Source organism: Bos taurus, chromosome 10 (genome assembly GCF_002263795.3).
Source record: "Bos taurus isolate L1 Dominette 01449 registration number 42190680 breed Hereford chromosome 10, ARS-UCD2.0, whole genome shotgun sequence".
NCBI lineage: Eukaryota > Metazoa > Chordata > Mammalia > Artiodactyla > Bovidae > Bos > Bos taurus.
This window is the reverse complement of record NC_037337.1, coordinates 100,709,772-100,730,498: the sequence shown is the minus strand read 5'-3', so window position 1 is coordinate 100,730,498 and position 20,727 is coordinate 100,709,772. Positions and strand designations below refer to the sequence as shown.

At 51.8% G+C, this 20,727-nt stretch overlaps 1 long non-coding RNA gene across 1 annotated transcript in view; it reads left to right on the top strand.

Moving 5' to 3' along the window:
• Positions 1–20,727, top strand: part of LOC101907140 (uncharacterized) — a 104,680-nt gene that overhangs the window by 25,749 nt on the left and 58,204 nt on the right. The window contains exon 3 of the long non-coding RNA XR_003036930.2: positions 203–323. This is a non-coding gene — a long non-coding RNA (uncharacterized lncRNA). The remainder of the gene's footprint in view (positions 1–202; positions 324–20,727) is intronic.

The window sequence follows — 20,727 nt, the reverse complement described above, 5'->3', positions numbered from 1 at the left end:
GACGGATGGGTGGATATGTAGTTCTAGATTGTGGCTTCATTTCCCAGGAATCTGAGCTTTGTCTCTTCAGGACTCCAGAGATGAGTGTCTAGAATCCCATCCCTCAAAATGTTATTTAAAAAGGAAAAAAATAAAAAGCAAATGAGAGCTTAATAGATCAGAGGGAAGGAAATAAAACTTTGAGCATTCATTTATGTTGCAGGGAAAGCTGGATGAAAGAAGACACTTGTGTGACTGCTGCTTGCCCTTCCAGTGCATTGCAGCAACCTAACTGCCACATGATGCTGCTTTTCCCTGGGACCTCCTGAAATCCAAGCAGGCAGGTGAGCCCAGTAGTTTCACAACCTCACTTTTACATACACATGGCAGACTCCAAACACTTCTACTCACTACTTGGCCCTGTAAGTTGCTACTTTGTGTATCAGTAGCAACACAAGGGAACAAGGGGAAATGGAATATAACATTGTTCTCCGCTCTCTTAGATCGAATCTAGGTATCTTACGCCTGTGCTGCCCATGTTTTTGGTGGCACGAGAGCTAGGGAATGGGGCATGAGAGACTCAGCAGCAGAAACATCCAGTGGGTCTTCCAAAGACTGCTCTTTGGGACAAGTTCAAGGATTCACCCATGGCTTCCCCACTCCCTGTGATGGCTGGGTCTCTGCTCTCATCTTGGTAATGCATGTTGCACTGAGGTTTTCTGTGATTGTACCAGGGGTGTGGGCTCCATTAGGCCACCAAGGCCCACCCAAAGGTGGGCTGATGGACCCGAATAGCATGGACAAGTCTCGGGGGATCTGATAACCGCAGCCCTGCAGGACCATTGTGTGGACCGGGGAGCATCCTTTCCTAGGGTGTGGCCCAGGACAGCTTTACTCCGTGCTCCCACGGCACCCCTGCAAGGGTCCCCAGCTGATCGGTGCCCATCAGTTTTGGGCAGAAATCTTAGGGGCCAAAGGGAACCACCTGGGGCTCCTTAGAGCCGTGCCCCAGTGCCTAGCACCATGAAGACACTTGGTGAGGAAGAAGTAACGAATGACGTTTCAGGGATGTGAATATGGGCTGAACATCAAGCAGAACGTTCTGGTCATTAGAACTGCCTGTGATGGGATGGCCTGCCTTGGGAAGCACCAGTGGGGGTCAGCAAGTCCCCGGTACACATTCTGGTTAGACTGGAGCAGCGAGAAAGCATTTAGTGACGGGGGCCTGATGCTGAGTCCAGGGGCTCAGACACACGTGGGGTGAGTCGTGGCTCCGCTACATCCAACTGTGTGGGACTTAAAGGCAGTTGGCCTCGATGACCTCATCTGTGAAATGGAGGTAATAACCCACTCTCAGTTCTCTTAAAGCAGCAGCTGAGACAAGGGCATGAGCCCAAGGCATTTGTTTGGGAGGTGATCCAGGAAGTCCAAGGGAAGCAGCAGTGAGAGGCAGACAAAGGAGTGGGTGAAGTCTAGCAAGGGCGCCTTAGTAAGCCCTGCCTGGCCACTGGGGCTCACTCCTGTCGGGGAGCCTCCACAGAGCCCAGTGGAATGCCCTTCTCTGAAGGATGAAAGTGATGTCCAGCGGCTTGAAGCAGTTCTTCAGTTCCCGGCCAGAGATGGAGGTCAGGCTGCAGCCGTGAGCATGCTGAATCCCAAGCCCTGGACCAGTGGTCAGGGACAAGGCCCCCGCAGCTCTGCCGAAGGTGAATTCCCATGAAGAAATGGGGAGCAGTGCTTGTCAGGAGGAAAGAGAGTTCATGTGGATAGACAGATGCACGGACTCAGAGTGTCGCCCACGTGGCGTTTTATGGGCCATTCTTCTGGGTTTCCTTTGCCCAATCATCTTGCTTTCCCTGGTTCTGAGTCTGTATTTGGGTCTCCCCATTAGCTCAGTGGCAAAGAATCTGCCTGCCAACGCAGGAGACGCAGGGGATGCAGGAGATGTGGGCCTGATCCCCGGGTCTGGAAGATCCCCAAAAGGAAACGGCAACCACCTCCAGTATTCTATACCCTGGAGGATCCCACAGACAGAGGAGCGTGGTGGGCTACAGTCCCAAAGTCACAGAGTCAGACACGACTGAGGGACGGAGCACTCACACACGAGTCTGTGTTTGGGTTATCCCACGGGTGCGGGCGCACCTCTTAGCCAAGACGGATTCTAGTGAAGAGGCCTGTGGGGAGCTGCGTCACTTACTCTGAGGGGTCGCGCCCTCCCTTCTGAACTCCAAGGCGCCTTCCTGTGCACCTTAGTTGGGAAGGTCTCCCATACCTTGAGAATGAGAGAATCGTAGTCTCTTATCTGGGTGGGGCTCAGCTCTTCCTGGTCTTCATCCTGGAATTTCCGCCCATGGGGACACACCCCAGCTGTTCAGCCTGGAGCCCATCTATCTCTCGCCTCTAAAGGCCCGCCGTCTCTCCGCCACTGCCCATCGCCAGCCTTCCGGGCAAACCCACCTGCTCTTCAGGGCAGACCCAGCTTCCTCTCTCCCCAAATCAGAAGCCACTGGAAGTGGGGAGTGGTCCCTCCAGCCACAGCTGCGGTCAGAGGTGGACAAATGTTTCCAAAGTTACAGGATGGAACAGGAGCTCCATGAGAGAGGGACTTGTCAAGACAGTGGTCGCTCAATAAATGTATTTTGAATTAATGCATATTATAGGGTTAAATAAAGTAATACTCTAAAATGTTCAACGCTCTACCCAATAGTAACCAGTTGCTACACTGATTTCTTTTTCTTAATAGACAGTGGTACTTTCCAAGAGGAATGGAAACCATTTGGGGTGATGCTGTAACCTTTGGGCTTGTGTGTTTGCTTGGAGGACTCTCTGTTTTGGAGAAGATGGAAATGGTTCTGACCTACAGAGTGAAAGCTTTGCAGGGATCCGGGAACAGTGGAGTTTCCCAGATGGCTTTTAGTGAAGTCACTTCCTTTAATACCCGCTGACATGCGGCCTAATGGTTTTCTGAGTTAAACTGACAGTTTTAAAGCTGGAACAATAGGGCTTGTGCCAGGGAGAATTACCTGGTGACTCCCAGATGTCCAAAGTGTGGTCTAACTGGATGGATGATTTAAAAAAAAATACAAAAAGTTGTGCACTCTCTCACCATTGAGCTCAAACCCTACCCCAAGGTGCAAAAAATCAAGAAGCTGAAGCATTCTTATCCTGTGAATCCACGCTCTGAACTGTCTGAAGCCGCTTCAGCCATGCTAACCATCATGTGCCTCCCGGATGAAGGAGGAGCCCCACGGCAGGAGGAGACGAAGAAACAGGCAGGTGGGGTTTCTCGTTTTCCTGTCAGAGAAGCCCTGTTCTGCAGGGCTGCCTTTGAAAGCTGTGGTCTTGACCCGGATCTGTTTCCTAAAGGAAATCTTTTCTCCACCCTGAACAAAGTTGGCCTCAGGGAAGAAGGCAGGTGAGGTGCCCTGGATGACTGGTGTGCCCAGGATACCATGGAGAGAAAAAAACAGAAAGGGTACTTTAGAAGGAGCTCAGGGGGACTTCCTGCCGGCACCTTGGCATGGTTCCCTGCAGCTTCCTGGGGACTGACCCTGGGCCGTGACAAAGAGCCGAGTCCTCAGCCCTGGCCCCCAGGGGACTCGTCCCTGCAGCTTTAGAATCCCCAGCGGCAGACCCCTCCTGCAGGGATGGCAGCTTGGGTCTGAGCCCTCCTGGCCTCTACACTGAGGTTTCTCCCATCGCCCAGCTAGCGTTTTCACACTGCACGTGTCCGCACCCTATTGAAGACTGAAGTTCTCATTTTCAGGCATTTGATGTTCTCCTGGCCTGGGAAGATGGGTTCCAGAAGCCAGCTGTCTTTTTTTTTTGTCTCCTGTGGTCTAAGGTGTCCAACCTCCTCTTCCTCCAAACAAATGCTCCTGGATCACACTGCAAAGAGCAGCAGAAGAAAGAGTTTTAAAAATACATTGGCTTGAGCTGCCCTGTCGATACTAATGCATTCAGGAAGCTGAAGGTGGCTCCCAGGACAGCTATGTCAGGTCTGGCATTCAGATATTTAGTGGCCAAGTAATTACTGTAATAATTAATTTCCGTTGCTTAATCCAGCAATCAGGCATGTCGCTTTACACATGGGAAAATGTTGTCCCTGTAGGGGAGCGTGTGTGTGTGAAATACAGAGCAGCAATTGTTACTTTGTTAAGATCTGGAGATCTGTTTATGGAATAAATAAGATGCTTTTAGATGGGTTTTGCAGTCATAGGTTTGGGAGAAAAGCAGGAAAGTAAATAGAGAGAGGAAAACGTCCCGGGGCTTTCCTGGTGGTCCAGCAGCTAAGATTCCATGCTCCCAGTGCAGGGGACCGGGGTTCAATTCCTGGTCAGGGAGCCAGATCCCGCAGGCTGCAACCGGAAAAAAAAAAAAAAAAAAACAGATCCCACACCTGGTGCAGTCAAAACAAATAACAAATATTAAAAAAATTAAATGTCCCAAATTTCAAATGCTGCCCTTGTGAGAATATCTGCAAATTAGTGTGTTAGTCACTCAGTCGTGTCTGACTCTTTGCGACCCCATGGATTGTATCCTGCTAGGCTCCACCATCCATGGGATTCTCCAGGCAAGAACACTGGAGTGGGTAGCCATTACCTTCTGCAGGGAATCTTCCCAACCCAGGGATCAAACCCCCGTCTCCTGCACTGCAGGCAGATTCTTTAGGTTTGGCCAAAAGTAACGCTTTGCAGCTTTGGAAATAGCAATGTGAAATGAATTAAGCTTTCACAAATCCTGCCCTGGGCTCTCCTGATCCATGATGCTCCACGGAAATATTCTGCAGGACACAGATGTCATTTTAACTTTTCTAAGGCCGCACATTTTAAAAGTACAAAGAGATAATGAAATTATTTTAAAAATGAAGTTCACTTAATGTACTAGATCTGAAATATTATGGCCTTAAAATCAATAGAACAAAATATTACTGGGACAGTTTGCATTTTTTTTTCATATAGACTTTGAAACCTGATGTGGTTTTTTCACTTGTGGCATATTCCAGTTTAGTTCAAAATTTGGTTTCAGTCTCAATGGTCACATTTAAAATGCCCAGCAGCCACATGTGACCTGCGGCCTCTCTGCTGGCCAACACGGAGATCCAGGGTGCTGGTCAGAGGCCCTTCTATGAAGCCACTGCTGATACAGAAATGTATAGCTGACAGTGTTGTTTCAGGGGTCAAAGACGATGTGATTCAATTCAAGTGGTTCCTGGACACTTTGACAGACTGAGGTGGAGACTGGCATTTCTTTCTCAGCTTTGAGCCTCCCCTTGACGTCTCGTGTCTGTTTTCATCCTCCCCGGGGGGGAGTCCATTTCGAGGACCCAGGCATACTGAATGCCTCATCCCACACCATGGGAGCGGGTAGAGAAAAAGAATTCAGGTTGACTCTGAACTCAAGGGATTTGCCATCAGGAAGAAGAGGCTGTATCAAAACAAAAGGATGGACAAGTCCCATCAGACAGTACAGAGTCTGAGGTCAGGTGAAATGTGCTTAAACGCCAGAGTGAAAGGTGCATGGGGTAGAGAGGGTGGCCGCACTCACCGGGACGATTTCTAGGGGAGGGCAGGGTCCTTCAAGGCTGACTAGGGTTCCCTGCGGGCCCAGAAGAAGGACGTGTGGGGAAGGGGAAAGGTGCTGTGGAGACGCAGAGAGCACCCCTGCTCCACGCTCACAAAGCCGGGGCTCAGTCTGCACCTGCCTGGCCCTGCTCAGTTCAGCTCAGTTCAGTGCAGTCGCTCAGTCGTGTCCGACTCTGCGACCGCATGGACAGCAGCACGCCAGGCCTCCCTGTCCATCACCTGCTCCTGGAGTTCACTCACACTCATGTCCATTGAGTCGGTGATGCCATCCGACCATCTCACCCTCTGCCATCTGCTCTGTTTGAGGTCAGCCCAGAATTGCTGTGCCTATCGGCCAACCAGCTTTGCCTTCTTCTCTGAAATTCTCCATTTCCCTTTTTGCCCTCTGTTTCAGACTTCCCTTTCTTCGCCCGCTATGTAGCCATGAGTGCAGCAGACTAGCTCCCCATCTTCTGGGGGGACTGTACTTCTTGCCCCCATGTAGCTGGGTGGGGCCGTGTGACCAGCTGTGGCCAGTGACCCGAGAGCAAAAGCGGAGGGGCTCGCTCCCAGGCCAAAGCTCTCAACTGCCGGCGCGAGGCCTCCAGAATGCCCTTCACAGAGATGGCCTGAGACGGCTGCTTCATCAGCAACCACAGGGATTCAGCCTCTGTGCTGACTTCGAACAGGCCTGTTCCGGGAGGCAGGACTGTATTGTGGGGGGTTTCAATTCTGTCCCATAGATGTTGAAGCTAAAGCTCCAATCCTTTGGCCACTTGATGCAAAGAGTCAACTCATTGGAAAAGCCCCTGATGCTGGGAAAGATTGAAGGCGGGAGGAGAAGAGGGCAACAGAGGATGAGATGGTTGGATGGCATCACCGACTCGAAGAACATGAGTTTGAGTAGGCTCCAGGAGATGGTGAGGGACAGGGAAGCCTGGCGGGCTGCAGTCCATGGGGTCGGACACAACTGAGCGACTGAACAAGAACCACTGAGAGAGGTTGGGGTGCAGGGATTGGTCAGAGGGGCCAGGAGGGCAATGTCTAAGTATACATCAAAAACCTTGGGATGCCTTGCTCTCTGCTGAGGGAAATCCCTTCCACGGTCACCTAAGACCTTAGGAGGTTCCTTCCAGGAATCGGAGGCTGGGGATGAAGACAGACCCAGGTCCGGTGCCCAGCCCATTGTCCAGCCCCTCCCACGGGAGCCAGGCAGGGTCAGCACCCAGTGATGGGTGCCTGGGGTGGGCAGGAGGACAAGACCCCAGATCTGTCTCAGAGAATGAGAAGGAAGAGGACGGGCTCAGACATTGGTGCTGAAGGGAGTGGAGGACGTGGAGCCAACGTGGTTTCCCTGGACCACCGTCCAGAAGGTCCCTCTTCCTCCGTGGGGCTGCAGCCACGCTCCTTCCCAAGCCCTACCCTCCCCGCTCACCCCTCCCAGACCGTCCTTAGTCACCTCCAAGGTGAGGGACGGGTCTCCCACGTTCAGTCCGTCATTTAACACACAGGCGTTGAAGACCTCAGTGGGCTTGGCTTCAGGATACGGAAGTGTGCCGATGTACTTCTTTCCCTGAGGAATTCCATCTGGTGGGGGAGAGAGATGTGCTCTAAGCGCTGGGAAAGACCTCCGAAGGGGGTTGCTGGGAACACAGAGAAGCACAGAGCAGTCAGGGAGGGCTTCCTGGGGGAGGTGAGGCAGCAGCGGTCAGGCAGAGTTAAGGGAGGGGCCATCCAGGCACAGCCAGCAAGGAGGACACAGGAGACAGGGCAGAGCTGGGCCATTCGGAGAAGGCTAAGTGTCTGGGCAAGACCGGCCCAGAAGGCCCTGTGGGCGAGCAGTAAGATATTAGGCTGGAATGGAGGGGGCAGGACCTGGTCACCAAGGGCCCGGTAACCATGGCAATGGGATGCACACAGGCCAGCCAGGAGCTGCTGCAGAGATTCAAGCAAAGGAACATCTTGATCACATTCGTGTGCAGTTGGAAGAGGGTGGGGGGAAGAGTTATTTTGTGACCTGGCAGATAGGAAGTGACCTTTGCTGAGGGTTTATTTGTGTTTGTGTGTTTATTTGTGTTCAGCAAAACTCGCCCTGGCACAGATGGTGGGGAAAGATGAGCCCTGAGCAGAGGGCAGAAGGCGGGAGGAGGACGGGAGATGACAGAAGACTTTTGACAAGCTGCAGGCACTTGGTTTGCTCTAGGTGAGGGGCCGGGGAGCGATGGGAGGGGTGGGATGGTGGAGAGAAAGACCCCATGAGATGGAGGAGTCAGAGGCAGAGAGGGAGCAGCTGGGACAGAAACTCTCCAGGCAGAGGGAAGGCAGCGAGGAGGCGGCGCAGAAACGGGGACCAGCCTGGACTCGGGATGGCTGAGTGGTGCGCTGTGTGCTGCTCCCTCAGGCGTGTCTGACACTTTGCGACCCCGTGGACTGTATGTAGCCCATCAGGCTCCTCTGCCTGGGATTCTCCAGGCAGGAGTACTGGAGTGGGGGTGCCATGCCCTCCTCCAGGGGATCTTCCCAACCCAGGGAGTGAACACTTGCGTCTCCTGCATTGGCAGGTGGGTTCTTTACCGCCAGCGCCATCTGCAAGGAAGGATGTTTAATTTTATTTTATTTAGCGTGTAAGTCAGTGGTCCCCAGTCAGGGGCCGGTCTCACAGAAGGCAATTTTTCCACGGACCGGGGTTGGGAGGTGTGGGGGTGCAGGCGGGGATGGTTTCCAGAGGATTGAAGCACACTACGGCTACTGTGCACGTCATTCCTGTTACTGTTACACTGTCATACATGATGAAGTGATTACACAGCTCACCATAATGCAGAATCAGTGGAAGCCCTGAGCTTGCTTTCCTGCAACTAGATGGTCCCATCTGGGGGCGATGGGAGAGGGACGGGGAGCGGCTGTAAACAGATGGAGCTTCACCCACTCGCCTCCTGCTGTGCAGCCTGTCTCCTAACAGGCCGCAGATGACCAGCGGCCTGGAGGTTGGGGACCGCTGGTTTACACCATTAGCAGCACTGGGCTTCAGGGTCCTCCTACCCCAACCCCGTCGCCCACCAATCCTCATCAAAATGACTTCTCTGTGGATGTGGGTCACAAACACAGGTCCAAAGAGGACCCAGAGAAGGCAAGAGAAGCGAGAAACGGGGGCAGAAGGAGACACGGATAAAGACAGGCCCCCCACGGAGGATTACTAGAGACCCCGGCGGGCGGAGGGGTCTCATCATGTGAGCCAAATTTATTTATTTATTTTAACATTTTTGGCCACACCCCATGGCATGTGGGACCTCAGTTCCCTGACCAGGGGTCGAACCTGGGCCCTCTGCAATGGAAGGCGGAGTCTTAACGACTGGACTGCTAAGGAAGTCCCCAAATTTCTTTAATGTAATAAAGAAAATGATGACCAAGGTGATAGCCACTTGGGCTATAACAATAATTTGAATAAGAAAATACAGGTAAAACATTATCTGTATTTTCTTTAAAACACCTCAGTACAGACTTAAGAGGTTTATGTATATGCAGTTTAACTTCAACTGATGACCAAGGTGGAGGGAGGGAGGTAGTAAACATGGGAAAGACCCCAGGTTTCAAATGTCGCTTCCTAAATCTTCCCCGGAATTTAATTAAGAAATATGAAAAGTACATCTTTTGGCTAAGCGAGCAGTGTCCATGAAACGTTCATGGCTAGAAAGATACATACAAGCGAGTCTTCATGTTCTCAAGAAAGCAGCGTTAGAATCTATAGCTTTGGGTCCAGAAACTTGGTCTTGTCCTCTCCTCGCCCCATCCCCAGTACTCTTAGAGGATTCTGTCACCTCATTCGGTAAAACAGTTAGTTCTGCCATGAGAATATTACTGCATTCGCCTCAGAGGAACCCAAGGTAATTAGGGTAGCTAACCGACAGCTCCTTCCTTCCACCCCAGAATACAGGGCTTAAAGGATAAGACTACTCTCTCAAATAACCACCTCTATCTAGATGGAAGATCAAGTTGATTCAGGGATGCGGGTTCCTTCCTGGTACTTCCTTCTTGGTACTGTTTCATCCCCTAGAGTATTGCCTTCTCAGGCCAGAGCTGAGTTGTGGGATCTCCTTGTTTCTCCATTTTTCTTTCCCTTCCTACAGAAAGGGAAAAGAAGGAAATCTGGGTGCATTCGGTCACGCTGGTTGACTTCTAACTTGGAGTAGAAGTCTTCGATTGTTGTTTCGGTTGGATGAGTTGGGCTGTCTCTCAGAAGACAGCCTGGGGGTGGATCACCTCCCTTATGATCATTGGCTCAGACTTCGTCATGAACCCCACCCCACCCCGGGGTGGAGGAAGACTGGAGAGAAGTGAGGTCCCAGGTTCAACAGCATCCACGTACATTCAGGTCCGTTACCGCAAAAGAAGGGAGAGTGGGCTTCGGTCTCTGCCGTAGAGCTCTTCCTCAGGGTTCTCACTGAAGGGTGTAAAAGGGCAGAGGGTCGGACTTCACAGGGTCAGGCAGCATCTAGACTCGGTGCCTGTGACGTGCGCATCTGCCTCTTTGAGGCCCGGTGGACATAGCCTGCCAGGCTCCTCTGTCCATGAAATTTTCCAGGCAAGGATACCAGAGTGGGATGCCATTTCCTACTCCAGGGGCTCTTCCCAGACCCAGGGACTGAACCCACATCTCCTGAGTCCCCTGCCTTGGCAAGTGGATTATTTCACCACTGGGCCACCTGGGAAGCCCTAATGTCTGTAGGTGTGGTGGGATTTGGTCTCAGAACTGCTTTCATTATAATTTACTTGATGGCGAGGTTGTGGATAAGAGCCGGCTGCTCTGAGCATGGGGTGACCAGCATCACTTGGCAGCTTGTTAGCAGTGTGGGAGTGGGGGTCCCACCCCTGAGCTGCTAAGTCAGAAACAGCCCTTTGACTACATTGCCAAGTGATTCCTGGAGAAGCAGAGTCTCCCCGCACCTTTACTTGATCTTGACTTTGGCCTCTTACACGGACAGTTTTCCATTGATTTTTCCAGCTGGAAGAGTCCAGGCAGCACCCATGACTGTTTTTCAGACTGTAACTGAGGACCTACTAGTGAGCAGTGACATCATTTTAGCAGATCCTACCAGTATTGAAAGAAAGGCAGGAAAGACAAAATAAAAAAAGAAAGAGCGTCACACTAGTTGAAGATGAGCATTGTTTTCAGTTACAGATACTTGGAGATGTGTCAGGGTAGGTCACTGCCAAAAACTACAGAGTCATTTGAAAGTCACAGATGTAGGAGGCAGGGGTGTGGGGCAGGGAGTTCACAGACAGTGGCAAACAGTCCTGGGGTTGAATACCACCTCTGAACAGCCGTGACTTTGGTCAGTATTGAACCTCATTTCCTCGTATGTGAAATGGACTTCCCAGGTGGCTTTGGTGATAAAGAACTCGCCTGCCAACGCAGGAGACATAGGAGACACGAGTTCGATCCCTGGGTTGGGAAGATCCCCTGGAGAAGGGCAGGACAACCCACTCCAGTATTCCTGCCTGGAGAATCCCACGGACAGAGGGGCCTGGTGAGCTACAGTCCATGGGGTCACAAAGAGTCAGACACGACTGAGCGACTGAGTGACTAAGCACAGCAAAGGGCATCAATTTCAGCCTCTCGGGTTGCGGGCTCACCACGCAAGGGCTGGGCATGAATCCCTTGCGGGTCTCTCTCTCCCCTTAGAGGTATCCTCTTTCTTTTAGGAGCAGAGTGGCTCGCCTGGAGCCTCAATGAGTCAGGATCCCTAACTCTCTGGGTCTCAGTTTCCCTGTTTGTAAAGGAAGGCACCTTAGCCTGGAAGGTGCTCTGTGCTGGGGTCCGTCAGGGAATGCGTCCACAAGGCAGGTGCACGTGGCGTGCGTGCGTGCGTGCGTGTGTGTGTGCGTGCGTGTGTGTGTGTGTGGAAGGACCCTCCTCCGGCCTCAGGGCCCTGCGGGCGCCGAGCTGGCGGACCCCACCCCGGGGCGGGGACGAGCGGGCCTCCCCGGGGGCCCCGGGCGCGTCCGGCGGGCGGAGCGGCAGCGCCACCGTGTGGCCGCGCGGCGTCATGGCGCCGAGCCTCGCCGGGGGGGGCGCTCGCCCGGCCCACCCACCCCGGCCACCCTGGCCCGGTCCCGCCGCCCCTCTGCAGAGTCGTCCGCGCCGCCTTCAGAGTGTCCGGAGCGGGTGGCGCGCCGTCCCTGCGCTCGCAAGGTGGGGCGGGCGCGTTCCCCCTGGGGTCCCCACCTGGGAGAGGATGAGGATCCCGGCCAGAGGCCCGCATCCAGCCCCGTGTCTCCTGGTAGGAGGGCGCTGGTCTTGTAAGGCGGGGGGTCCAGGCTTCCCGGCCCAGCCGCGCCTCTGGCTTTTCCCTTCTCTGTGGATCGAACCACCGCTCCCAGGGTTCGGGCTCTGCGTTTCCTCTTGGGTCCCGCAGGGGAAGGCGGAGCCGTGGGCAGCTCCCCGCCAGGGTGTCCAGATGCACTTGGCTCGGGGAGTGCAGCCTGGAGGGTCCCGAGCTGCGGGAAGCCCAGCCTCTCCTCAGGCAGCAGAGGCGCCCAGGGGCCCTGATTCCAGGAATGATGGCCGCCCCCCCCTCCCCACCTCGCCGCCCCCGCCACCCCCGCTCCCCATGCTCTCCAGACCCCGGAGTTTTCAGGTGCTTTGGCCTCTGAGGTCAGAGATGATGCAAGAAGACAAGAATTCAGAGACACCCCAGGCTCCCCGCCACTGTGGGAATGCACCCTCCTTCCAAGCCCACGTTAGCTGCTGCTGCTGCTAACTTGCTTCAGTCGTGTCCGACTCTGTGCGACCCCACAGACGGCAACCCACCACGCTCCTCTGTCCCTGGGATTCTCCAAGCAAGAATAATGGAGTGGGTTGCCATTTCCTTCTCCAATGCATGAAAGTGATAAGTGAAAGTGAAGTCGCTCAGTCCTGTCCGACTCTTAGCTACCCCATGGACTGCAGCCCACCAGGCTCCTCCATCCATGGGATTTGCCAGGCAAGAGTACTGGAGTGGGTTATCATTGCCTTCTCCAAGCTCACGTTAAGCTCTTACTTACTGACGGTCACCCTGGGCCTAGCCCTTGTGCTAAATTCCCCTCAGAAAGGAATCTTTTGGGCATTTAACAAAGTATAGCTGAGAAAGATGAGGCCAAAAGACAGTAGGTCATTTGCCCAAGGTCACCCTGTTAATAAGCCTTCCCAGGTGTCACCAGTGGTAAAGAACCCGCCCGCCAAAGGAGACATAAGAGATGCGGGTTCGATCCCTTGATTGGAAAGACCCGCTGGAGAAGGACATGGCAACGCACGCTAGTATTCTTGCCTGGAGAATCCCATGGACAGAGGAGCCTGGAGGGCTACAGTCAATAGGGTGGCACGCACCCTGTTAGTAAGTAACAGACAAAACCCCAGGTCGGTCGTCTTTCTCCCAAGCCCATCACCATTCGAAGGACATCTTTTGCTTCTGTACTCCTGGCCTAAGCGGGGGTGAGGAGCTCTTTACTGAGCCGAATCAGGGAAACCCAGGAGCTGGGAAGAGAGCTCACATCTACTCTTCCAAGAGAAAGGTCTTGGTGAGGGATGGGCCTTGGCACCACGCCCCTTGCAGGAGCACCCACCCCCCACCCACCACTGCCTCATCTGCAAGATGGAAACCCAGGAGGGGGCTTGTTGCCCGTCTTCTCTCCTACAGCTGTCTGTCTTGACCATTCCAACTCCCGCACGTGAAGGAACAGGAGAGAGAAGTGCCCACTGAAACCTGAGGTTAATCACCTGGCCTGTTGGAGGGATTCTGGAGGTTACTCTTGGGGGTAGTGGTCGTGATTAACTCTGGACTTGGTGCAAGTTAAGTATTTACAGCTTTCTGAGTCTGCTGTCCCTTGTGACTACTACTAACAACTACTGCTTTTAAGGCACTTGTCAAATTTAAACAGAATCTGTGAATTATCACAGTGCTCACAAAACATCATAAGTGGTATTATTAGCCTCGTTGTCCATAGGAGGGAATTGAGGCTGGAGAAGTCAGATATCGTGCCTAGGACTTTCCTGGTGACTCCGCAGTAAAAGAATCTGGCTGCAATACAGGAGAACCAGGTTCGATCCCTGGGCTGGGGAGATCCCCTGGAGAAAGAAACGGCAACCCACCCCCGTATTCTCGCCTGGAGAATCCCATGGACAGAGGGGTCTGGTGGGCTACAGTCCACGGGGTCACAAAGAGTCAGACGCAACTGAGCGACAAAACAACAAGCAACAGCAAAAGGCCCCAGAGACAACAGGCGGCAGAGTCAGACCTCGTTCCCAACCCTCCCGGCTCCAGGCGCCCCTCCACCCACCGCGCTGCATGGAGACACCCAGAGCCTCGCTAGGGCTTTTCCGAAGCCAGAGAAAGCAAAGCTGTGCCCTCAAGGAAACAACAGCTTTTGTAACCGTTCTGTCAGAGTCCTTAGAGTTTTGTTCATCCCGTTCACGAGAGAGAGAAAGGAACCTTAAAAATGAATTCTCCCTTGTGCCTCTTCCTGAGACTTCCTTGTGGAAGAAAGACACTCTCTCTTCTTGAAAGTCGTATCTTTTCATCCTGTGTGACGTAAGACAGAGATCAATGCAAAGTCTCCACCCTCCCAAACACTTCAGTCTTTTTTTCTGCATGGAGCTATATTGCTGTCTTGATTAAAAAGATACCCACCCTTTCCTAGCTTTGTAAACAACATCAAATAAACCAAAATGTCAGTGTATCTCTGTGTACTCCACCAGGAACAGTTAGGTTGGGCAGCAGACTGTACTTTCTAAAAGTGATCACCCCAATGCATCCCATCACCGTGGTCTTCAAACGAAACTGGGATGCTCCCCTTGAACCTGGGGGACCTGGGCTAACTTATCTGTCTGCCCTCCCCTTGACCCTGAGTGGACTGCTGTGGTTACCTTGACCTGTTAGTTATGGCAGAAGTGATGGTATCCATCTTTTGAGGCTGGACCAGAAAACTGCCGTGCGAGTCTGCCTGGTTCCATTAGGACACTCGTTTCTGGAATTTGCTGCCTGTAGCCCCAGCTTTCCAGTCCCCACCCCGACCCCCGACCCCCCCGCCCCCCGCTGATGGAGCAAAGATAAGCTGACCCTACCAAACTCTGCCCAAACTGAAGATTCATGAGCAGAATAGGCGATTATTGTAGTTGAAAGCCATCCGCCAGGGAGGTTTGTTACACAGCGATACATGCCTGGCCTGAGTCCTCCACCCGTTTCGCCCTGTTGGGAACTGTTCTGCAGTGGACTTCTTTAGACCGGTCGCCTTCTGCGCATGCCTGAAGCTTTCCCCAGGGAGACATCTAGAAGCGGCATTGCTGGGCTCTGGTGTGTCGTTAATGGAATCACACATGGAATGAAAGTGTGAAACCACACAGGGGAGTGACCCACTGGAGTATGAGCCCTGACACGTGCGTTTTCTCGTGGTAACACAGTGCCTAACTTCAGCTTCCATTGCTGAGGCGTCCACTCTGACAAAGGTGATCTTGAGTAAACACATGGCCAGATAAAGAGTCAGCCTGCCTACCCTTCCTGAAGGTCTTTAGTTGACTTAGGTTTCTTTTTGTCGATGCTGATAACTCACCACTTGGGCAATTTGTTTTCTCTCTTCCTGTGTTTCAAATGGGCTTCTCAGGTGGCAGAGTGGTAAAGAATTCGTCTGCCAAAGCAGGAGACGTGAGTTCGATCCCTGGGTCAGGAAGACCCCCTTCTCCTTTGGAAGGAGGGAATGGCAACCCACTCTAGCATTCTTGCCTGGGAAAGCCCATAGATAGAAGGGCCTGGTGGGCTACAGTCCATGGGGTCACAGAGTCAAACACGACTAAGCGACGGAGTATGCATGCACGTGCCTTGAATTCCTGTCCTTGTGTTCTAAATTCACCAATGAAGAGTGGCCCTGTAAACCCCAGGCCCCGTCTTTGGCCCCATTATAAGCAGAACTCCAGCCTGTCACCCTCTCTCTACCTGTGACTTCTCTGTGTGGACCCAGGTGTGCTGTGTAATTTCCGAGTCCTATAAATAGCAAACTGATTTTTTCTAAAATTTCCTGATGGTTATTCAGTTCAGTTCAGTCACTCAGTCATATCCAACTCTTTGTGACCCCACGGACTGCAGCATGCCACGGCTCCCTGTCCATCACCAGCTCCCGGAGCTTGCTCAAACTCATGTCCATTGAGTCAGTGATGTCATCCAGCCATCTCACCCTCTGTTGTCTCCTTCTCCTTCCACCTTCAGTCTTTCCCAGCATCAGGGTCTTTTTCAATGAGTCAGTTTTTCCCTTAGGTAGCCAAAGTATTGGTTGTTATTGAAGGGCAGCTTGCAATTATAATAAAAACCTCAAGGGCCTGTCTCACCATGGCATTTGTTATCGATAGGCTGAGATTGGCATGAAGCATGCACATGAAGGGTGAGTGGGAAGCTCTGACAGTGTCCAGGGAGGAAGAAGTTTTTCTCTACAATACGAGGTTCTTCCGGCTTGTCTAAGAGCTAAGTTGACTTGAGACTTATTGACAAGATAAAATCAAACAATGGCTTTGTTTCAAAAAGTCAAAAATCAAACAACATGTATACATAGGCGAGACCTGGCAAACTGAGTAATCACTAAAATGGCTCAAGCCCTCACGTTCCACTAAAGATAACAGAGGATCTGGGGAGTGTCTGGGACTCCGAAGGGGAAGAAGGCAACTCACAGGGAGATGGGGATGCAAACGCTGAGGAGCTAAGAGTTTGCTGGGTCACGAGAGGCGGTGGGCACAGAGCGGGCTCTGGTCTCTCAGAGTGCTCTGCACTATGCCTGACCTATATTTTTTGCATATTTCTCTGTCTACATTCTTTTAGGCAGTTAGGGGAAGGTCAGAGTTTTTTTCTGAGTCTTTTGGGCCTTAAAAATAACCAAATTAATTCTTGTGCCAAAGAGACTCATTTTGGGGTGGCAAACCGCACATCAGGGACCTCCAACCTGTCTGGCCCCAGGGACCGTTTCCGTGGCAGACAATTCTCCCACGGCCGGGAGGTGGGCGTGGTTTCAGGATTCAAGCACACTGCAGTTATTTCGCACTTTATTTCTATTGTTATGACATCAACTCCACCTCAGATCACCAGGCATTCGACCCCAGAGGTTGGGGACCCCTGTCCTACAGTAGAATCTCTAATATTTCACTTCTTTAAAAAAGAAAAGAAAAAAAAACCCCTGAAGGTCTGATGCAAATACTGTAATGCTAACATCTCTTAAATCTGGATGTGCGGATGTATGGGCATTGCTATTTAATTTCTTTCTTTTTATTTCTTATATGTGCTATATGTTGATATTAAGTTATTTATAACTGTGTGAATATTTTATTATTAAAAATCTCAACTCTGATCTCACGGCATCTTTGTCCCTTGTGATTTTCTGTTTCATTTGTTTGATCACATCCCTAATTGATGAAATGAAGACCTTTGGCCTTTGAGGGATGGATGGTTCAATTCAAATACCACACACACACCCGACCCCCCTCCCTCCTGGCCACACTCACAGCCTCTCTGTTTAGGAAACAGTCAGCCTCCTTTAGCTTCCCTGCCCTCACAGGAGGTGCTCCTTCTGGAATAATAAACCCAGAGATTTCGCTTCACAGATTATCCTCACAGGCCTCATTCGATGCGCACGGGCTCCCTGTAACAGCAATAAGAGTACCAGTTACTGGGTGACTAAAATGTCCCGGGTACTGTGTCAAAGGCTTTATGTATGTCTTTTTAAAAATAAGCTCTGTTGTGTCTCTTTTTTGAGAGCCCAAAAAAAGCTGGGGCGGGGGGAACTTCCCTGGTGTTCCAGAGATTAAGAATCCACCTTCCAATGCAGGGGAGGAGAGTTCGATCCCTGGTCGGAGAACTAAGATCCCACATGCTGAGGGGCAACTGAGCCAGTGCGTCACAAACATGCACGTTCCTGCATGCTGCAACAAAGACCCAGCACAGCCAAAAACAAAGATAAAACAAAAAACCACTTTGCGTCAAACATCGTGCGTGCATGCTAAGTCGCTTCAGTCTCGCGACCCTACAGACCGTAGCCCACGAGGCTCCTCTGTCTGTGAAACATCGTGCGTGCATGCTAAGTCGCTTCAGTCGTGTCCGACTCTTTGCAACCCTACGGACTGTAGCCCACCAGGCTCCTCTGTCTGTGGAAGTCTCCTGGCAAGAATACTGGTAGTGAGCTGCCATGCCCTCCTCCAGGGGATCTTCCCAACCCAGAGACTGAACCCGTATCCCTTCTGTCTCCCACGTTGGTAGGCGGGCTCTTTATCACCAGTGCCCATTTCCTTTCTTCTTGACTCGGGCATTGCCACATGGGCTGGAGAAAAGGCAGCCATCCTCTGACGATGAGGCATCAGGGCTGAGGGGGGAACCCCACCCTGCTGCAGAGAGCAGAAAGGACAGAGGAGGCTTGTGCTGGGCCAAGAGCCAGGGCGGGGACCACTGCCTGTGGGCGGCGTTGTTATTTCCTGAATCTTGACCGCAGGGCTAGAGTCGAGCCCAGACCTGTTCAGAGCCCACACCTTCCGCCTTTAGACTGCCCTGCCTCCGGGGAGGAATCTGTTCTTTTTATTCTCAAAGTGCAGAAGAAGGTTCTGAGAGTCTCTCTCCCTGCCTGCCTGATGAATTATTCATCCTCCGAGAGCCACAGGAATTTCACTCTGTCTGGGCAGCTCTCCTCCGGTCCGTGCGGCCCACACCGCACCATCACAGAAGGACGTCTGTATCCTGGCTTCAGCGATGCTGGTCAGTGAGTGCCTTAGAGGCAGAGACTGGCTTCTGCACATTTACATTCCCACCACCTAGCACAGCACCTGACTCATTCTGGGTGCCTCCTCTTTCCAGAAATGAATATTGATTTGCACCTGCCTTGTTCAGTCCCCAAGTGGCACACACGGCCAGCAACTCCGGTGAGCCACTCATTCCTGCTGTGCGCACAGGGCAAGGTTTGTGCAAAATGGCTCCCAGCCGCTGCACACAAACCACAAACCCTCACTCATCTTTACCAAAGAAATCCAGCCCAAATGCTTGCCCAGCATGAGAAACAGACGATGGATACCCTGAAAGCTCCCTGATAACAACAGTAGAATAAGCATGCATGTGTTTGGGCATTTAGCATGTGCCGGGACTGTGCTAAGTGATATACTTGGGTTTATTTTTTGCAAACAAAACAAAACTGCTACTTTTCTTTGTTCAGTGAGCTCTGGGTTTTATGTCAGTGAATGTCCAAATCAGAATTTTCAGGGGAGGTTTGGAGGAGAGAATAGGAAGTCTTAACTCAAAAGCTTTGTCATGTTGTCATCACAGCTAAGACAGCTCCCGGAGGGGCAGCTTCTCTGAGCTGAGGGTGGCATCTGTCACTTCCTGGGGGGTAAGCGTGGCACTGACGTTTTATGATGCCAGCACGCCACGCTTTGTCAGAATTTCTCTTCAAACAGCATCAGGCAGCGCTCTGTGGCGTGATCTGCACTGTGACATCAGTTCAGTTCAGTCGATCAGTCGTGTCCAACTCTTTGCGACCCCACGGACTGCAGCATGCCAGGCCTCCCTGTCCATCACCAACTCCCGGAGTTCACCCAAACTCACGTCCATCCAACCATCTCATCCTCTGTCGTCCCCTTCCCCTCTTGCCCTCAATCTTTCCCAGCATCAGAGTCTTTTCCAATGAGTCACTTCTTCACATGAGGTGGCCAAAGTATTGGAGTTTCAGCTTCAACCTCAGTCCTTGCGATGAACACCCAGGACTGATCTCCTTTAGGATTGACTGGTTGGATCTCCTTGCAGCCCAAGGGACTCTCAAGATTCTTCTCCAACACCACAGCTCAAAAGCATCCATTCTTCGGCGCTCGGGTACTGACGAAGTATCTTGCATCAGCCTTACTTTTCTCGCTGAGTTTGGAAGGAAGGTTGGCAAGGCTCTCTTTCTTCTCTTCCGACCCCAGGAGGAGTCCCTCATTCACACCCCTCTGCCGTGCTGTGCGCAGGAAGCTGCGGGTCCCGGGGGGGGGGGGGGGGGGTTGCAGGGACGCCAGTAGGCCCGGCGCTCCGGGTCTCAGGGTCCTTCTGGTCTACATGTGGGGTCATAGTCTCCTCTGCTGCTCAGAACGTCCATACACTAGGGCGTGTGGTGTGGACAAGCCAAGTCTCACGACGGACAATTTTGCCTAAAGAGTTCATTCTTGGGTAGGTTGATAAGGAGCCTGGGGCCCTCAAGGAGGAGAAAAGGACAAACGTTTTTTCTACATTGCTTTCTCTTAGGCGATGTAACAATGTATCTTGCTCGAGGACAAGTTTCTCCTTAACAAGAACCTTCCGACTATTCTTGTTATCTGAAGACCTATGGAGTGTTAAGACCTTCCTGTTGTCAGTTCTAATCTTGTTAATTTAAGATGCATGTTGTGGGAGTCGGGTAAAAGTATATGAGGCCTTGATAAGCTAGTGAGTGGGGGCACTCTCCGACCCCCTTCTGCCGTCTGTGTCAGAAGCTTCGTCTGTCCCTTTTTCACTTTAATAAAACTCTGCTACACAAAACCTCTTGAGGGATCAAGCCTGGTCCCTGGTCCTGAAGCTGAATATTCTTCAGAGATCATGAATCCAACATCCTTCACGTAAGCTATCATTGCTAAATGGCAGAGATTACTCGTAAACTGCATTCATCAAGTCTTTGCTACACGACAAAGATTTTACCTGGTTCTCTGGAGGTTTCAAGAGAAATTTAAGGCTTGGTCTCTGCCCTCAAAGAGCTGACTGAGTAGGTAAAATGAAAACCTATGAAAAACTCACAAAACAGATGAGTTGAGAGCATGTCTTATACCCAGGCTCAAATGCCGATGAGTAGAAATTAAGGCTGAAAAAGGATGAAAAAAAAATCCCATTCTAACCCCACCTCTCTCTCCAGAGGGCAAAAAAAAGAATCTGATCTGATTGTTATGAAATTCAACTTTTGATATTCCAGGCCCTCAAATCACCCACAGTTGCGGGAATGAGCCCTCAAACATCAGAAATGCAAAGACATCCCCTGTTCTGGTTGGAAAGACACAATATCATCAAGGAGGCAATAGTCTGCCAAGTAATCTACAGATTCAGCACAATCCCTGTCCCAATCCTAGCTACGCTTTCTGTAGATTGTGACAAGCTGATCCCAAAATTTGAAAGGCAAGGAACCTAAGCCCCTAGAA